The sequence below is a fragment of the Pygocentrus nattereri genome, chromosome 13, assembly GCF_015220715.1.
Source record: "Pygocentrus nattereri isolate fPygNat1 chromosome 13, fPygNat1.pri, whole genome shotgun sequence".
Taxonomy (NCBI): domain Eukaryota; kingdom Metazoa; phylum Chordata; class Actinopteri; order Characiformes; family Serrasalmidae; genus Pygocentrus; species Pygocentrus nattereri.
The window spans coordinates 26,889,016-26,906,558 of record NC_051223.1 but is presented as its reverse complement, the minus strand read 5'-3'; the positions used below and the strand labels follow the sequence as shown (position 1 = coordinate 26,906,558).

Sequence of the window (17,543 nt, the reverse complement as noted above, 5' to 3'; positions counted from 1 at the left end):
AATAGCTTAACCAGTTTACATTGAAGTCCCTAAACAATAAGGCTTAGTATATAATAAACCCGGGATTTTTGAGGGTTAATTTTCCTGTAATATTTGTTACAATAAGATCACATTGGCAAAATAAAACAATAGCTATTAAGACCTTCCTATGAAAAAACTTGCTATTAAAATATTTTATTTCTGATATATTGCTGTCTATCCTTAATCAGGTGGTGGCAAAATGTGAGGCCATTTCACTGTAATAGATTCTCAGCCAAGTTTCAGTCAGGAGAAAGTAAGCAACATGGAAATGGAAATGGTACAGTGAATGCAGCTGTACCCACAACAGTAGTGAAAGGACAAGTGTTTCCTTCCATACAAAGCAGCACACTTGGCACCGAAAGCAGTCAGCACTCAGTCTCTCCCTGACGAGCAGTAGGGCTCTCTGCCCATGGCTTGCAGTCAGGGGGACCTGAACCAGCGCCAATCAATTACATATTGATGAACTGATGTGAGTTCAGCCACGTACTCATACGGCTCTTTTGGCACGGACGCAGATGAGCACTGTCTGATCTCAATGGCTGTTACACCCCCCACCAGCTCGCACACTTCACCTTCAGACCAAAGTCTGGCAGGAGACACTCAATCTCAGAAGTCTGGGGAGAAATGCCTCGCTAAAGCAGAACACTCTGCTGGACGAAATATGAAAATCCCGGGCGACCATGACAAACCGATTTTGGAGCAGCTGGGTAACACAAGATTAATCTATGTAATTATAATAGCTTATCTCCCAAGGAGAAATTTGCTCATGGCAAGCAGGGAATATTTGCAGAGGGTGCAACCCGTTTTGCAACCTCCTGATACCTCGCTAAGATTGGCTCATGCTATAACTGCAAAAAGTACACACATACACACACACACTCACTCACAGATTTCTGAGTCTTTCCAAATAAACAATTTACTCTAAACACACTGCCAACTGAGTAGCCATAGAAAGACATTTTTCTTTGTGGTATATCCTCTCTGCAAGCAGTGGGATCATATTGAGAAATATTATCTTGATCTCCTGTTTTGTTTCATCACTGTTAAGATGCGGATAAAATGCGTTTGATTTCCATGCACAATTACTGCCTTCTTTTTTTCTGTGGCAATCGAATCAAATCCCAAAAGAGACACATGGTGTTGATATTTCGCATCTGTTGTGTGATATCTTTTCAAACCAAATAACCCGGCTATACCAGCAGAGACTGTCATGTCCCCAACCATCTGTCCACCGCACCAAACCTCCTCTGATGGAAAACACTGATGGGATTGATCTGACACTAACTCCTGTTGATTCCTTTATTCCATGTTCGCAAACGAAGATGACGCCAAAAACAGCAGATTTATGTTGCATTTTTCATTTGAATTTCATTCCATTTACTGCTTGAATGCTTTCTACACCATGTATATTCTTTATTTTTTCCCATTGTTTGTTTACCACCATGTACCTCAGTTCAACTAATTGGTTAGACTGCACTGCAGTTATTTAGAACCATTTGTTTTGAGCAAGCTAGCTTTGTTTTCCGGCGCAAGAGTTCAGCATGAATGTGCCCTCTCCCTTGACTCCCCTATCCTTCGTCTACACAGGCCAAGCCTTCTCTAATGATACAAAGGAGAGCAAAGTGGGCCATGTCTGAAGCAGTATTGCTTCTGGAAGTGTGTTTAGAAAGTGTACCAACTTCACTTACACACACTCACTTAGAGACAGACTGGCACATACAGTCAGACATTATCTTCTTTATCATTAAACAGCATTCTCTGTAATTATACCCAATTCGCCAGCTTTAAGCATTATGCAGTTTGTTAAGTGTTTACAACTTTGCATTTCATACTAATGAAGTATTCATTTCAACCACTGAATTCTCTCTCTCTCTGCTGAAATGTCTTCCTCATGAAACTACAAATGGATGTAAACAGGCTGTGTGTCTCAGAGGCAAATCTTTGAAATGTATTTACATTCTGTAGCCCCCCGCCCCCCTCGGTTTTCCCTGTCTTTCTGAGATGTACCAAGGCCATTTCCACAGGCGCCACAATTTCAAAATCTCTCTTTTATCATTTCTGAAATGACATTCTGTTTGTCAGTGTTATTCAGATCCTTGCTTTAGTTCAATTCATGGAGCACCAGCATCAGAGCTGTAATTAGTCTCTCTACCGCATCATCATTTACATACAACAAGCCTGTGTCAGTTAAGTGAAAAAGTAGCAAAAATATATATTTTCTATTATGAATAAGAGGTTTGATTACAGTGTACTAAGTGATTAGGGATTGCTCAGCACTCACTGCAGGACAAAATTGAACCTTTTGTGCTACATTATGAGCTAATGTAGATTATAATTGCACTCTAAACTGAGCTTTTTCACATGTGCTTAATGTTATTGTCTCTTTTATTATGTACCCCCCAAAAAGGATTGCAATAGCTGAAAGAAGTGATTTATTTTCAAGTGCATAATTGTGATTATCCTAAATTACATTAGCATGATGATGTTCAGAGCATTGCATCAGTGCTTTGATTTAATACTGTCTTGTAACATTACAGCAGCAGCAGAGAGTTATTAGGGTCTAATGTGTTGGAGCGCTGTTTGATTTTGCTTATGAAACACAGAGTTTCTGTGCTATGCAGGCAAAAGTTTATGTATCTTAGTGAATCGTATGACTCACTACAAATATATACTATTTCTGGTATATTCTCAAATGATACAACAAACGAAAAAAAATGACCCTCCCTCTCTCCTTCCCTCTCTCCATCTCTCTCCCTCTCTCTCTCTCAGAGCCAGAGAGCAATGGTGATAGCTGGTATCATGCTGCTAGTTTATAGGGGTGCCTGGCAGACCTCCAGCTGCTAAATGGCTGCATTTAAATTGTACAGTTAAAAATATATACACTATGAATTTTCTTTATTTTACTGTCTCTTTCCTTCACTTCCTGTAATTGGCCAGTAAGGCAAATGAACAGTTAATACAGGTTGAGTCTTTGTGTGCACAGTCAAGGTGAGGGGTTAGGACTTTTCTAACACAATGGTTTAACATTTAGACTGCAAACTTCTCAGTCTCAGTCTGGCTTAATACTGTTTTTGGTTTGAAAGCTTTGTAGCCTGTGTACTGACTGGATTATTTTAAAGGTTTATAGGAGCTGTAGGTGTGGGTGCCATTTGTTTTGTTTTATTTCATTTCTTCATTTTTCTCCTGTTTTACATATAGGGAGTTAGGGAAGAGGCGTGTACTTTATTCTCTTTAGTTTTGGATTAGGGTTAGGGTTAGGGTTAGAAGTATGACAAGGTGGCTATTTTGTCTGTTTGTCCCACCCTGAAGACAATGCTCCTGAGAGTCAACTAATACGTGTGTCCATGTAAACAACAAAAATGTTTGGTATAAAATTTCAAGGAAGAAACAAACATACAAACAAAAATCAGAGAGAGAAATTAGAAACTTTTTGGTTGCATTCTGACTTTGTTGTGCTGTTTTTTATTTTGATGTTATAATCTAACCCTAGACCTCAAGTAAATAATGAGATTTTTCCTCTCCAAAAACATTGGAACAGTTTTAGAATTTCAGCGAAGCGAATATCATCAATTATTTCCTATTGAGATGGGATGGAGGCATTTGGTCTCTGTCATTCTTTTGGTTGGATTTTTTCTTGAATGGTAAAATGAGCTACAAGACCAAGAGAATGGGGAGTGCACTACACATTGCCCTACACATTTTTAGCACTGAATTTCTGGGACCAGCCAAACTAGCTTGGCAAAAAATTGCTGTGCTCATCAGTGATGCACGACCACTTGTGTAGTGTGTGGCTGTGCTGTGTAGTAAACAGTTCACCAATTGAAATGTTCAATGACGTCGTTTTCTCAATCTGTGTGCTGTTGCAGCCTAACTGATATTTTCAAGCATACTGTTCTTGGCAATGGATCTTGTAGTTTGTGCACCTCTGAGACAAGCAGTAGGAGTAGTGATGAGCAATAGCCAATGACAGTGCAATAAAACTCTGAGGAAGCGAGAAGCGAGCATCTAGAACAACAACCATGATGAAACAGTTATTGGAGAAAAAAAATCCACAAATATTGACCATGGCTGCTACTCAATGCCCTCTAAAGCTGAAGTGAATAATCATGGCAGCTTTTCTACTGTGTGTTAGCAAAAGCCAATTTTGTTCTGTATGACAAGCAACAGGTTGCATATTCTAAATGTCATGTAATGTGAACAGTATAGCAATGCTTAAATTTTGAAAGTCGTTTATTGTCTAGGGTCTAGCGGTAGAGTGGACTTGGATTGTTCTTGAGACCAACCAAATGCAATGCCCCTGTCTGAGATGCTTAGAAACTAAACTTTTTTTTCTATCATTATCTGGGGCATTGTCAAGAGATGGCTGGAGTAGCCATACATTACGCACGGGCACTGGCCACCCCAGCTAGTTATGCACAGTGAGACAGTCAGCCAACATCAATAAAGCAGTCACCAGACACATATTCCCCTACCTTTTCTGCTGTTACCAATAAGTTAACCTATTACTACTTGTTTTTATGTTGCACCTTCATGCCGAAGCAAATTCCTAGTCTGTGAATCCTGTTCATTGACAATGGCAATAAAACTTCTTCTGATTCTGATTCTGAAGTTGTAAATGTTAGATGATACTGCACTCAATAATCAGCTGGTCATTGCTCTGATAGGCTAATTTGCTGAGAGAACAGACAAGTGAATGCTGGCCCCTGATAGCCTTTTTCATTTTGCTTTAGGAAGAAACCAATACTGGACTTCTGTATTAGGGAAATATCATTAAAGACACATAAAAATACATTTCTAAATCAATATAATACAGTATTTTTGTTATATGTCATGCTGTGGATCACATAATTTCAACCAATGACACAGTATTCAGCAGTAGAAATGACACTGAGAAATAAAGCAAATCTAACAATATTTTTTTGTCATGGGCTGGAGGTTAGGGAACTGGCCCTGTGACCGGAAGGTTGCTGGTTCGTTCCCCAGCGCCAACAGTACATGACTGAAGGTGTCTTGCTCAAGGACACCTAACCCCCAACTGCTCCCTGGGTGCCGTGGATAGGGCTGCCCTCTGGGCAAATGTGCTCACTGCCCCCTAGTGTGTGTGTGTGCTCACTAGTGCGTATGTGGTGTTTCACTTCACAGATGGATTAAATGCAGAGGTGAAAATTCTCCGTTCTGGGACTAATAAGTATCACTTAACTTAATTTTCACTGAACTTTATATAGAAACAAAGTCAGCTTCAGCAGTTTTGAAAAATGTGATTAACCAGTCAAGAAAAAAAGGTAATGTGATAAATGTATTAAAAGTAATGCAGCCCTATTATATTCCCAGAAGAACATTATTAACTGCAGTTAAAATTACTGGAGGTACTCTGATCACCCCATTGTATGGCGTCTGGGGACGCCACTGATCATTACTGAATATGAACAAAACCTTTGAACAGAATAAATTTTCTTTACATCAGGGGTCTCAAAGTACCAGTCTATGGGTCTGCCCATTTCATTCATGACACAGTAGTAGAGACCGTGTGTCAAAGTAAAGAAATGAACAGAAATATCAAACAAATCTATTGAAAACACTGAATTATCTGGTCCATATTCTAGCACTTCTCTCACAAAAACTTCATGTGTATTCATAATAAGATTCACAGTATTCACATTGCATAAACATTGCTTTTGTAATAAGAATCCCATGCAATTCTACTATTTACACACACATTTTTTAAGCTAGGTTGCTCAGGGAGCTGGAGCTTATCCCAGCAGTCATTGGGATGAAGGCAGGATGCATGCTGGACTAGTCGCCAGTCCATCTCAGGGCTCTACTCTTTAGTGTAAGTTTAGTAAAAGAATGCTAAGGTATTTTAGACACACACATATATATATATATATATATATATATATATATATATATATATATAATTTCAATAGTAATAATAATACTAATAATACTACTACTACCAATAATAATCATCATCATCATTAGCAGTAGAAGTAATGGTTTGTAGTGATAGAGGACTTGCTAAACATAGACTAAAAGGTGCTTAAATTAATGCACATATGTAGTTAAAACTCATTCTTGGAAGAAAAATACAGGACACTTTATCTAGTGGTCCCTCTTGGAGAAGACTAGTGGCCCCCAGGCTATTTAAATTTTTACATAAATTATTTTCACTGCTGGGTGAGATTCTAATTGATCCTTTCTATTATGGTGTAACTGAGGAGATTGAAATGTGTTCATTTATTAGTAATGGATGCTGGTTGTTTGGTTGATGTCCAGTTGACTTTACTTGGTGATTCTGGATAAGATTTTGATAAGAAGAGACAGAGCATTACCTCACTAACATTTGCTTCCAATGCTTTCCATTGCTTGCAATGCAAAGTTCAACTATGACTCTAGCATAAAAATAATGAATAATATTTTAGACCATATATTGTTTAATGCTATAATTTTCAAAATAGATTATAAAACATAACTTTATTTATTGATACATATCATGTACAATGAATGACAATGAAATTACAATGAAGTACAAATTTATTCATTTGTATGGACTTACTGCAAAGTCTGTGTCTTGACTCTGACTCATCTCTAGTGGTACTGACTACAACACTACAAAACACGAGATACTTCATGACACCCTATCAACACTCGTTAATGTTGGCCCAGCATGGTCTTTAACAACATTTTTCTCAGTTACAAAGCTATGAGCAAAGTTATGCTGTGTATGATTACACACAATGGGAAATATCCATCCATCCATCCATTTTCTAAGCCGCTTCTCCCTCAGCGGTCATCGGGCGGAAGGCAGGATACACCCTGGACAGGTTGCCAGTCCATCACAGACAATGGGAAATAATAATTCAAAAAGTTTCTACAAGGTAAACACACCATGCCATATCCAAGCAACTGGGTTTATGAAAATGAAAGTATGCCCTGACCCTCCTAACAGTTCTGTGGGCTAAATGACTTGGTCTAAAATTCACGAACTTCATCATTTGTAAGGTTCAGTCCCTTAATTGAATGTTTCATTAGAATCCTTGTTTTCTATTTTAATTTTGAATTCAGTTCTAATACCACCAGTTTAAAGACTTTGGCCTCATCATCTGCAAAATCTTCCTTCTATTACAGCCTCCCAGCTTCTTGTCTACACCTTTAACTCAGCCTTTCCTATTACCAAGAATCTCTTTTAATAAATAGCAACAAGCATCCACACATTTGTACTCTCATGCGTTCTTGCGTAACTTAAGTGAATATATAGATGTAGAAGTATTTGTGATCTTTGTGATCTTGTCCGTTCTTTTGTGAAAACTAACATCTACAAACACCAGTTCCAAGAAAGTTGGGAAAATATGAGAAAGCAATGATTAGTAAATTCTGTTTGCCATGTACTATCATGATATTTGAAGTTTTTCTATATGCACTTCATGCCTTTTTTAGTAAACGTATGCTCATGCCAAATTTAGTGCCTGCAACATATCCTAAAATGTTGAGAGAAGAGCATGTTTACCACTGTGTTACATCATCTTTCCTTTTAACAGCACTTAACAATCATTTGGAGACTGAAGACTGAAGAAAATTTTGTCCATTCTTTTGTTAGAAAAGTTGTCAGCTGTGCATCCATACAGGGCCTTAATTGTCATATTTTGTGCTTTATAACACACCACATTTTCAATGGGAGACAGCTCTGGACTGCAGGCAGGCCAGTCTAGCACCTGCACTCTCTGATTATGCAGCTATATTGCTGTAACATGTGCAGAATGTCTTGGCATTGTCATGTTGAGATAAGCATGGATATACCTGAAAAAGACATTGTCTATAAGGCAGTATATGCTGCTCCTACATATGTGTATATCTTTCATTCTTAATGGTGCCTTCACAGATGTGCAGGTTACCCATGCTATGGAAACTAATATACCCCCACACCATGACAAACCCTCATGTTTGAACAGTATGCAGATAATATGGTTGGTCTTCTTATTGGTTCCTCTTATTTTGCCTGGATAATACAATGTCTAATGTTCCACATATGACCACAATTCATGTTTCTACTGTGCATCAGCCCACTTCAGATGAGCTTGAGCCCAGAGCAGTTGGTGGCAAGTTTGGACATTGATGACATATGGCTCCCACTGTGCATAGAATAGTTTTGCGATGACAAATGATAATATAATGATAACAGTTTGTCAAAGTATTACTGAGACCATGTGGTAAAATCCATCATAGAAGCATGTGCATGTTTTTAATGCAGGGCTTTAAATGCTTTGATGATATTATGCATTATAAACAGCAAAATACCTAGATTCTTTGAAAACATTGCTTTTAAACTGTTGGATAATTTACTGATGCATTTTTTGGTGGTGAACCTCAGCCTATCCTTGCACAGGACTATGGATCAATTTTGATTGCATCACCTGGTTAAGATTCAACCAAGATTAATCCATAACAATTATATATACTGTATGCATGTACACCCAACAAATGGCAGGGTCAGTTTCAGAAAAGTCATGATAGAAGTTACTTTGTCCAGCACAGTAATACACAATAAAGTTAAAAAAAAGCATGGTTTACTAGAGAATCACAGAAAGACATTTGTTGTAAATTAACTAATTTGTGATCACACTCATTAAAGCCATTTTCAAAAACATGATATTTTTGGAGGGTAGGGTGGTGGGAGGGTTAATTAGTCAGCTTTAATGGTTCCTCTTTTTATTCATTGATTTATCTTTGTATTTAAATAACAATGCACACAAAAAGGCACCAAAGAGCGAATTATCCCCATTACTTTGAGTGACAGATTTACTCAGAGCAGCTAAACGAGGGGACTTTCAGAAATATTTATGTGCATTTCCATAAAATGAGCTTTTAATGATACCAGCCAAGAACCTTTTGAGACTGCACATTGTAAATGAGATGAGATACTTCTTTCAGCTGTTTGGTTCTCTTGACTCTGAAGATGCATTGCCTAGCTTTAAAAATAACATGTCAAGTGTCAAGTAAACACAGCATCAAAAGTCTGTAATTAGATCGCTGTCAACCCAAAAAAAAAAAAAAAAAAAAGGAAGTCTTTGCAGAGAGAGTTGCCTTTTTTCTCCAAAAATATCAAGTTTAGAAGTTTTAACTAGATGCCTGCTCTGCTTTCAGCAGCTTCTTTTGAGCAGGGGATGACGCTAACTGCTTGAATCTATATGATCATACATATATAGTAACATCATACATACATGTATAGCACGTACTTGTCAGTCCATAAGTAACTGGTAAATGGCTTTTTATTTTGCCTCTATATTATTGCAAATGGAACAATGTATCAACTCTAGACTTTTTTCTAGCTCTCTTGTACATTATAACAACTGAAGAAAGGAGGAGGATTCATGCAGAGAATCATTTTATTTTGATAATTACCCTTCTTACCATCAATGTACAAATCATAAGAAAAACAGCAGGTAGGCAATAACAAAGTAGACATGTCTACCCTAAAAATTGAAATACTAGCACATTATGAAACAAAAAGAAATATTAATGTGACAAAAATACATATGAATGCTAACATGAGAAGTAAACTATTATAAGACATTACAATGGCAAAATGAAACCGAGGTTACTTATACAAACACAAACTAATACAGTCGTTAAAAGAGAGGAGTTAGAGTGGAGACATCATACCTGGCAGCCACAAGCAGTCATTTATCCAAACACTCATGGTCTTTTGAAACTGGGTTTATATATTATAAGTACTGCTAATGTTCTGTGTTCTAACCTCATCGTCATGTTTTATTTAATTTCTAATGTGAGGACCACAAAACAAAAATAACAAAAAAAAGTGTCTAGTTACTTATGAACTGCACTTCATGTAGTATACTCTAAATACGCCTTGAAAATGACAGATGTGGATTAAAGTGTACTCGTGTTTCCCCTTTTCACCTTAATACAATCAGAAATAAAGGAACCAAACTGTCACTGAGGCAGTACCCCTCTTGTCACTGGGGTGGTACCATCAAGGGTACATCTTCAGTACCATTACTTAGGGAGCATACTTGTCAAAATCCACTGAAATTACACACACAACTTGTAATGACTCCACACACCCCACCCTATGTCCAGCTGTTTTATCTTATGTTTAAGATACACAGACCTAAAGACCATTGTACTTTTGAGTGTAAAACTACATTGTTTAACTACATTGACTGTCTCCACAGTACCTTTTACTAACAGTGTACCTTTAACATAAGCAGATGTGGACATGGAAAGACAGTGGCTGGCTACCAGAGATAAATGTGGTATAAACCTTTGAAGTTGACTGGATTTTTACAGTACTACTATATTTATTCAGCACTTCAAACTCCAGAACACAGGAGCACTTCACAATAGGAAATGAGCTCTTTGAGTATGAATATAACACACAAGTGTTTGTGAAAATACTGATGATGACACTAAGCTGAATGTTAGAGGTCATTTCTTGCATAATTGTTTCTTTTTGTAATATTAATATTTATGAAGAATTTCTAGTCTTTAAATGCCAGTGAGTGATAGCCTGGGGCTCTTATTTGCCTATTAATTAAATGTATTTATTCAGCTGCATGTATAGATTGCACTCAGTTCAACCAACTCTCTCACAGTAAAACAACATCTTACACAGCATCTTAGGTTGTTGGACGATATCACACTAACTGCAGTAGTTATAACAGATAGTTATAATAGTTTAGACTGTAAACCAAGAAACAGTAACTCAGCTTTTTAATGCAAACCTCAGTTATACCACTGTTGTGCCATCTCACTGGTTGCAAGTCATGAAAACTAGAAACTACCTTCACCATAGAAACAATTTCATGTTCAGCATGTTCAACATAAGAATACATGTAAATAAATATAAATACAGCAAAAAGTGACAAAAATGTCTCATTCTCAAAAAAGTGGTTGATATCTTGCAAACTAGTTTGAAGAAAAAAAGTGTAAATGATCAAATGAACACAAACATAAACTCTCTTCTTTTTATATTCACTTTTTGGGACACTGTGCAGAATGTAAATAACAATATGATGCAATGATATGCAAATAATTTAAACCCTGTATTTATTTTAAATAGTACAAAGACAACATGTCAAATGTTGAAACTGAGAAATTGTATTGTTTTTTTGAAAAATATAGTGCATTAACCTGAATACCACTTGACCTTGTCTTGGAGAATGGCATGCTATTGTTGATGCCTGATTCTCAGTCTTTTAGGTCTTTTCTATGTCTTAGAGGACAATCACAATTTTTTGAACTTGAGAAGTTTTTTTTCCCCCAAACCTTTCCTTATTAGATGCATAAAACCGTCCTCTGCTGCTATTCAGTGGATACCGCCCACATTCACATTACCAGCCCATAAAGCTGAACATAAAGTGAGCTAGCTCAAATGTTTTTATAACATTTCTGCAATGCCCACATTGTCCCTCACATGTTCAGTCAAAATACCAACAAACGTTTAATTTAATTCTCAATTATTATTATTTTTTATAATTATTTAATTATTATAATTATTTTGTGTATATTTGTATTGTGTTTTAATGGACAGTGTATTGCTGCTGACAGACTCAGCTGGTGAGGAACTGTTGAGTCCCAGGAAGTACTTGGACTGTGTATGCCTGAAACACAACATGACTCAAATCTCCTTTCCCCTTTTAAAAATGGTATAATTAGTAATATAGGGAAACTAACAAAGGCAAAAGGTGGACACAATAAATACTGAAACGTTTGATATGACATCTAGCTGGTAATGATTCTGTATAATATTCTGTTAAATAAGCATTTTCTGCTCTTTCCTCTGATTCTGAAAAATGAATTACTTTAACTTGATAGCTATTTTGACTGGAAATTAAGTAACCAAAAGGTGATCTCTGACTTTTGCCCAGTACTATATACACACAGTATAGATAGAATACATTTTTTTTCATGTTAAAGAACTGACTGGCAGATCTCCAGAGTAAAAGCATCTATTCCTCTATTGAGTACATCCTACAATTTAACCTCAATACTATTTCTATCTGCTCACAAACACACAGGCTAAAGGGTCACAAAAGCTTTTAGTCTCAAATAAATGTTAATGTTTAATAGATTTTCTCAAGAAATGCACTGTAGTGCTCTTGAAAATTAAACAAATGCCTCAGATTTACCCTCCATCTTCTTCCCACAAAGAGAAAAAAGATTTAATATCGCACACAGGGCACAAGGAAACCATTGATTTCTGGCATCTACTTCATACACAGAGATAGCTGAACTATTGATTCCTATTTGAAGCTAAACTAAAATGCACATCTTTACTTGACTGTGGTTCAGGCAGGATGGTTTAGGTTCTGTAGGCTCTTTAGCATGATGCATACATTAGTTTGATATTTCCACATGCTTGTAGCCCATATTTGTGTCTTCAGCAGAGCAAATAAAGCAACAGCTGTTGTCATTTTCAACACTACACAGTTCATCACTTCATCTGAGAAACAAAGCAATTTGCTCTTCACTTTACCGCTAATACTTTGTTCTATTTGCAGTTAAGTGATATTATGGAATCCACCTGGACATCCTGAGTGGCAGCAGTAATGGACGTTCTATTAGCAGCGACACTCTTAAAGCAGTTTATTGAAGCTCATCTCAAATCTCAAGGACTGAGCATTTCATTGCTATTTTTAAGCTGTCGAGAAACACACCTGCACTCCCACTACCTTTGACCTCCCTTTGCATGCAGGCTAAATCACTTCCACAGTTAATCCATCTCATTTTGAAGCATGGATATGTTTCATTGCGAATGATAGCTCTTCAGGTGATGCACAGTTGATAGAGGGCATATTCATTCATTATGGGTGGCTTTGCATGATGGATATTCCGCTGGCATTGCTGGACTTCCATCATCAATCAGCAGCATGGGAGGTCAGGTTTGAAGATCAAAGCCCAGTAGCTGGTTAAGACATGCATCCAACCACACAAAAAAGTCACCTTTAGTTTAGTAACCTTCAAAAGGCCTCAGCTCAGCAGTGTTTGACCTGTATTACAGCCCAGGACTTCTTTATGCTTCTTGCCAAACCTTGGTGTAATTAGAGGCCCTATTAATGATATTAATATCTATTCTCTGTTCAGATCTCAATCTAATCAAAGAGCAGCACCAGTTTCAATCTGTCCACGTCATCTCAATGCATGTTCACATAATCTGTCAGTTGCTTTCTAAACTGATATGTCTGCTGACCAGGGATAGTGTGTTTGGATCACATCCCAATATGTCCATACCTATACATCTTTTATGTGGACATAACACCTCTGTTTAGCGCAGAGAAATTGTTAAAAAGAATTTATGCCTATGATATTGTTACAGGACAATCCAACAGTGCAAAAGAATGAGAGCTATGCTAAATTATTCTTCTGCAAAATTCATAGGGACCAACGTTCAATGAACACCATATTGAATGATGTACATTTCTCTGCTTTCTTCTAGTGTGTTTCCAACAAACTGAACAAGAGGCTGCATGAGTAATAATTCCCAGCCTCTTCATTTCACATATTTTACTGGCTTACCATGAATTACAATGAATCAGACTATTTCTGGGCAGGCTTTTAACTTAACAATAGTGGAGCCATGTTGATGCAATATAAAACAGTTTTAAAAGCATCTCATTGAACAAGACTAACTCACTTGGTCACATTTAGCAGGCTTAAAATTCTCCACAAGGGGACACAATTATCAGTCCTAAAGCATTTCACTGCTAATTAAGAGCAGTGCTTTGCAGAGTCACATCATCTCACTTTGGCTTGATCTTTATTCTTCTAGCACATTTTTTATAATAATACCATATGTGATTTTGTCTAGACCACTTCAATGCATGCCATGGTCCTTGGTCCTATACACTGTAAAACCTCACAATTGCACTTATTTGACTACTAATCCAAATCTAGTAACACATTCTATTTCTTGTATACTTAGGTACACATGGAAGTAAATCTAGTTAAGATCAGCTAATTTGGTCCTGCAGACTAAAGGGTCTTATGCCCAAAAGGCTTCCTAGCATTCTTAGCTGTTTTGTTGTTGTTTGTTGTTTTGTTGAAATGTTATTTTGTATCATATTTTCATGTTATATGTGAAATCTGCATGTATTTTATGTTTTTTTTATTCTCACCATGATGGTGTTTTACCAGTTCAGCTTATCACCATGAATGCTAACATAATACATAACATATGTCAAGATTCCTTAGAAATGGGTAATGTTAGACTTATCAAAGTCAGTTATTAATTACTGTACAAAACAGGCAATTTAATATAACACAGCTGTCTTAATTGATACTAATTTATTACCCAAGGAAAAATATTTGATTCAAGTTATCAAAACTAACTGAAGAGTAAACAGAACTTAGTAGAACACTGCTAGAGCAGTGGAAACCATTTACAATTACTGGGCTGTTTTAGTTGATCTTACTTGCTAAGGAAGTGTGGATCACTAACAATAAGAAAAGTACTATAATTCATATATAAAGTTATTTAAGCTTGAAAATGGTAATTGTATTTTTTTGAGATAATAAGAAACTCTTAATAACCCTATATTAAGAGTGTATGGCAGAGGTAATGAATGAATAGAAGAATGAATAGATGTATGAATGAATGAATAACCCATCCTTGCTTGAACAATTACCATTTCTTCTTGCTCTCTTTCTTTTGGCACCAAGTACCCTGTAGACACCCAAATGTTATGAAACATTGAACAGTAAATATTATTCGTGCCCAGTAAGGGAGATTCCTCTCTGTGATGTGTTTGCCCATAGCATGTTTGGTCTGTTCATCCGCACTATTCCTCCTTTGACTTCACTTGTTCTTTTATCTCTGTCTCATCTTTTTTCTAACTCTATCAAGACCATGCTGTAGAACTGAACTTAGACTTTTCTTAGTCATATGGCACTATAATCAAGAACCTTTATGCCATAATCAGTGCTGTTTACACTGCTTTCACCTATATACCAGCATTCACCATGTAAGTAGAAAAGAATCTCTTAAAATGAAATTATTATGATACTGATTTAAAAAAAGACCAAACACTGGAAATGGCTTTCAAAGATACAAATGAATGCCTGCCTTTCTCAGAATTACAACTAGGTTATGGGGTTTTCTTACTGATAAATGCCTGCTGACATTATGAAAACCTTTCTTTCTGCCAGCCTGGCCAATCTGTATTTCCACTATTCAAGAGTATAAATCATGTTCTGAGACCCTTAAGGAAGTACAAAATAATGTCTGATTGAAGCACTTGAAATGCACTGTGGGGGGAAAGAAAATATCTACTATATTTAATCTCAGGTCTCTCAATAATTTATTTCAGCACAATCAGAGAACATTGAGATGAACATTTGAAAATGTTTCAGTGAAGTTGGCTTGAATCTGAGGCAATTTTAGCTGGAATAGTACCTTGCCTATTTTGTGCAGAGGGAAGCAGGTCAGTGAATATATCACAAATTCACATGAGCCTCACAACTTTCAAACTATTAAAGTGTAAATTCATTGTACCTTCTGTGTTTCAGTTCAGTGTTAGATTGAGATATTTATTGCTAATTTAATTTCTAGCAGAGAGCACCTTGAACTCTGGGAACTACCTGCAGTTAATTTAAGCACACTGCAGTCACAGGAAATGATCTGACATCTTGTGCAGTAATAGAATTATGGGAGGAGGAGAACATGCTTATCATGTAATGAACAAAGTCAGTGAAATAAAGATGATTAACTAGTGTTAGAAACAGGCATGGCTCTTTGCTTCTCCTCACTTAATAATGAAATTATTTCATAATGGCAGCTAAAGTAAAGTAATTCACCAGCGCAGATTTCTAAGAGGATTTATGTTCTACTCATCTAGTAGAATGCTAACAGTTTACTCACTATGTGAGTGTGTTTCTGCAATCTGACTTTTTTATTTATGGGATGTGGGTTACTGTTTGGCAACGGCAACACTTTTGGATGTAGACCCACATTATGTTCAGTTAGTTTATTTAGACATGGCTTTTCACCTGACTCCCAAAATGCCATAGAACTGGATGCATCCTCAAAACTCTACCAGAGCAACTTTAACAAAGCATTTAACTTGTATTTTCTCTGGGGTTGTCATTATAAGTTCCTGCCGACAAGCAATCATAACATCCCTGAAAAGAACATGAAGCTCTCAGTGCCTCATCCTCCCACCCTAGAGAAGAATAAAAGATTAAATGCTAAAGACTCACAGAATACAGTACTATTTCATCAATGACCAGTAGAAAATGTATGTAATGAACCTGTAACATGTAACAATGGATGTAACAAAAACCTCTCGACTTTATTTGCTTTATTTTGCAGAAGAGTATGGACAAAAACAGCAGACTTTGTTTGCTTTGCTGCTTTGCTATGGAAAAATTGCAATCTGATCACAGGCACATTATAAGAGCAGGGTGATTACCAGAAGCATTATACCACTTACATACCAAATGTGATTTTCAGGTGGAAAAAAGTGACATTTTATTCATCCTGCAAGTGACATGAATCAGCTTCACCAATGTTTATTGTCTCTAGATTGGCATAGCAACATCAAAGTGAACTGGACAGTTGGTCCCAACTTTCAATGAAAATAAAAAGGATTAGTCCTCTGCTTCATCACTCTTAATGCTGCATATTCAAAATCAGCTTAAACTGGGCTACAGTCATGTGCTCAGTCATTATGGGGAACTAAGGAGATCTTTGTCATGTGAAGACATCCTGTCATTTGTTTCTTTTCATGACACAAACAATAAAGCAAAATTAAGTTCTGCATTCTTGTGCCCTTTTCCAACTTAACAAATAAAAGTGACCAACAAAACAGACACTGTAACCATGACAATGTTTGTGCATTTACACAGCTGCACACAGCCACCAAAAGTGAGCTGGGTAAGCAGTACAGTTGACCATGGCAAAGAAAAAGGGCAGCTGCCACATTCAGCTGATGTAGAAAAATGGAAAAAGAAATGGAGATACTTGCTGGTTTTGCACAATGATGATATACAGATATTGTACACATGAAATTGGTCTTAGACCTGGAGTGGCTAGTACATTAACTAATGCACATTAAGTTTCAGTGGGTTGTAAGGGTATGTCCAGGTGCCGCAAGAACATTTCACCTCTGGTAAAACTTTCAAAATCTGGCACTGCAACCACAGCCTGCATTTAGGGAAAAAATAATCTGGAAGTTAAGATTCTTTCCCAGTCTACTTTCTAATTTACATACACTCAGGCATTCATTTCACTACATTACTTTTTTATTACATAAACAGGAGAACCTTTATCTATGCCAAAAAACCCCAGATCTAGCAATCAAAGGCTACAGGTGACAAAAGGCTGACGGGAAAAGCTTGACAAAAGATGATGACACAAATGTGAAGTCAGTGGGTTGCAGACTCAATGCTGTTATTGCATGCAAGGTAAATACTAGTATTTGTCCTACTTTAATTTAATTATATTTTCTTAACACATACACTGACCTGAAATTCTGTGTAAAAAATTGTGGTACATAAAAAACCTG

General features: G+C 36.7%; 1 long non-coding RNA gene across 1 annotated transcript in view; it reads right to left on the bottom strand.

The window, feature by feature from the left end:
• Positions 1–17,543, bottom strand: part of LOC119265001 — a 148,895-nt gene that overhangs the window by 14,240 nt on the left and 117,112 nt on the right. The window lies entirely within an intron of this gene.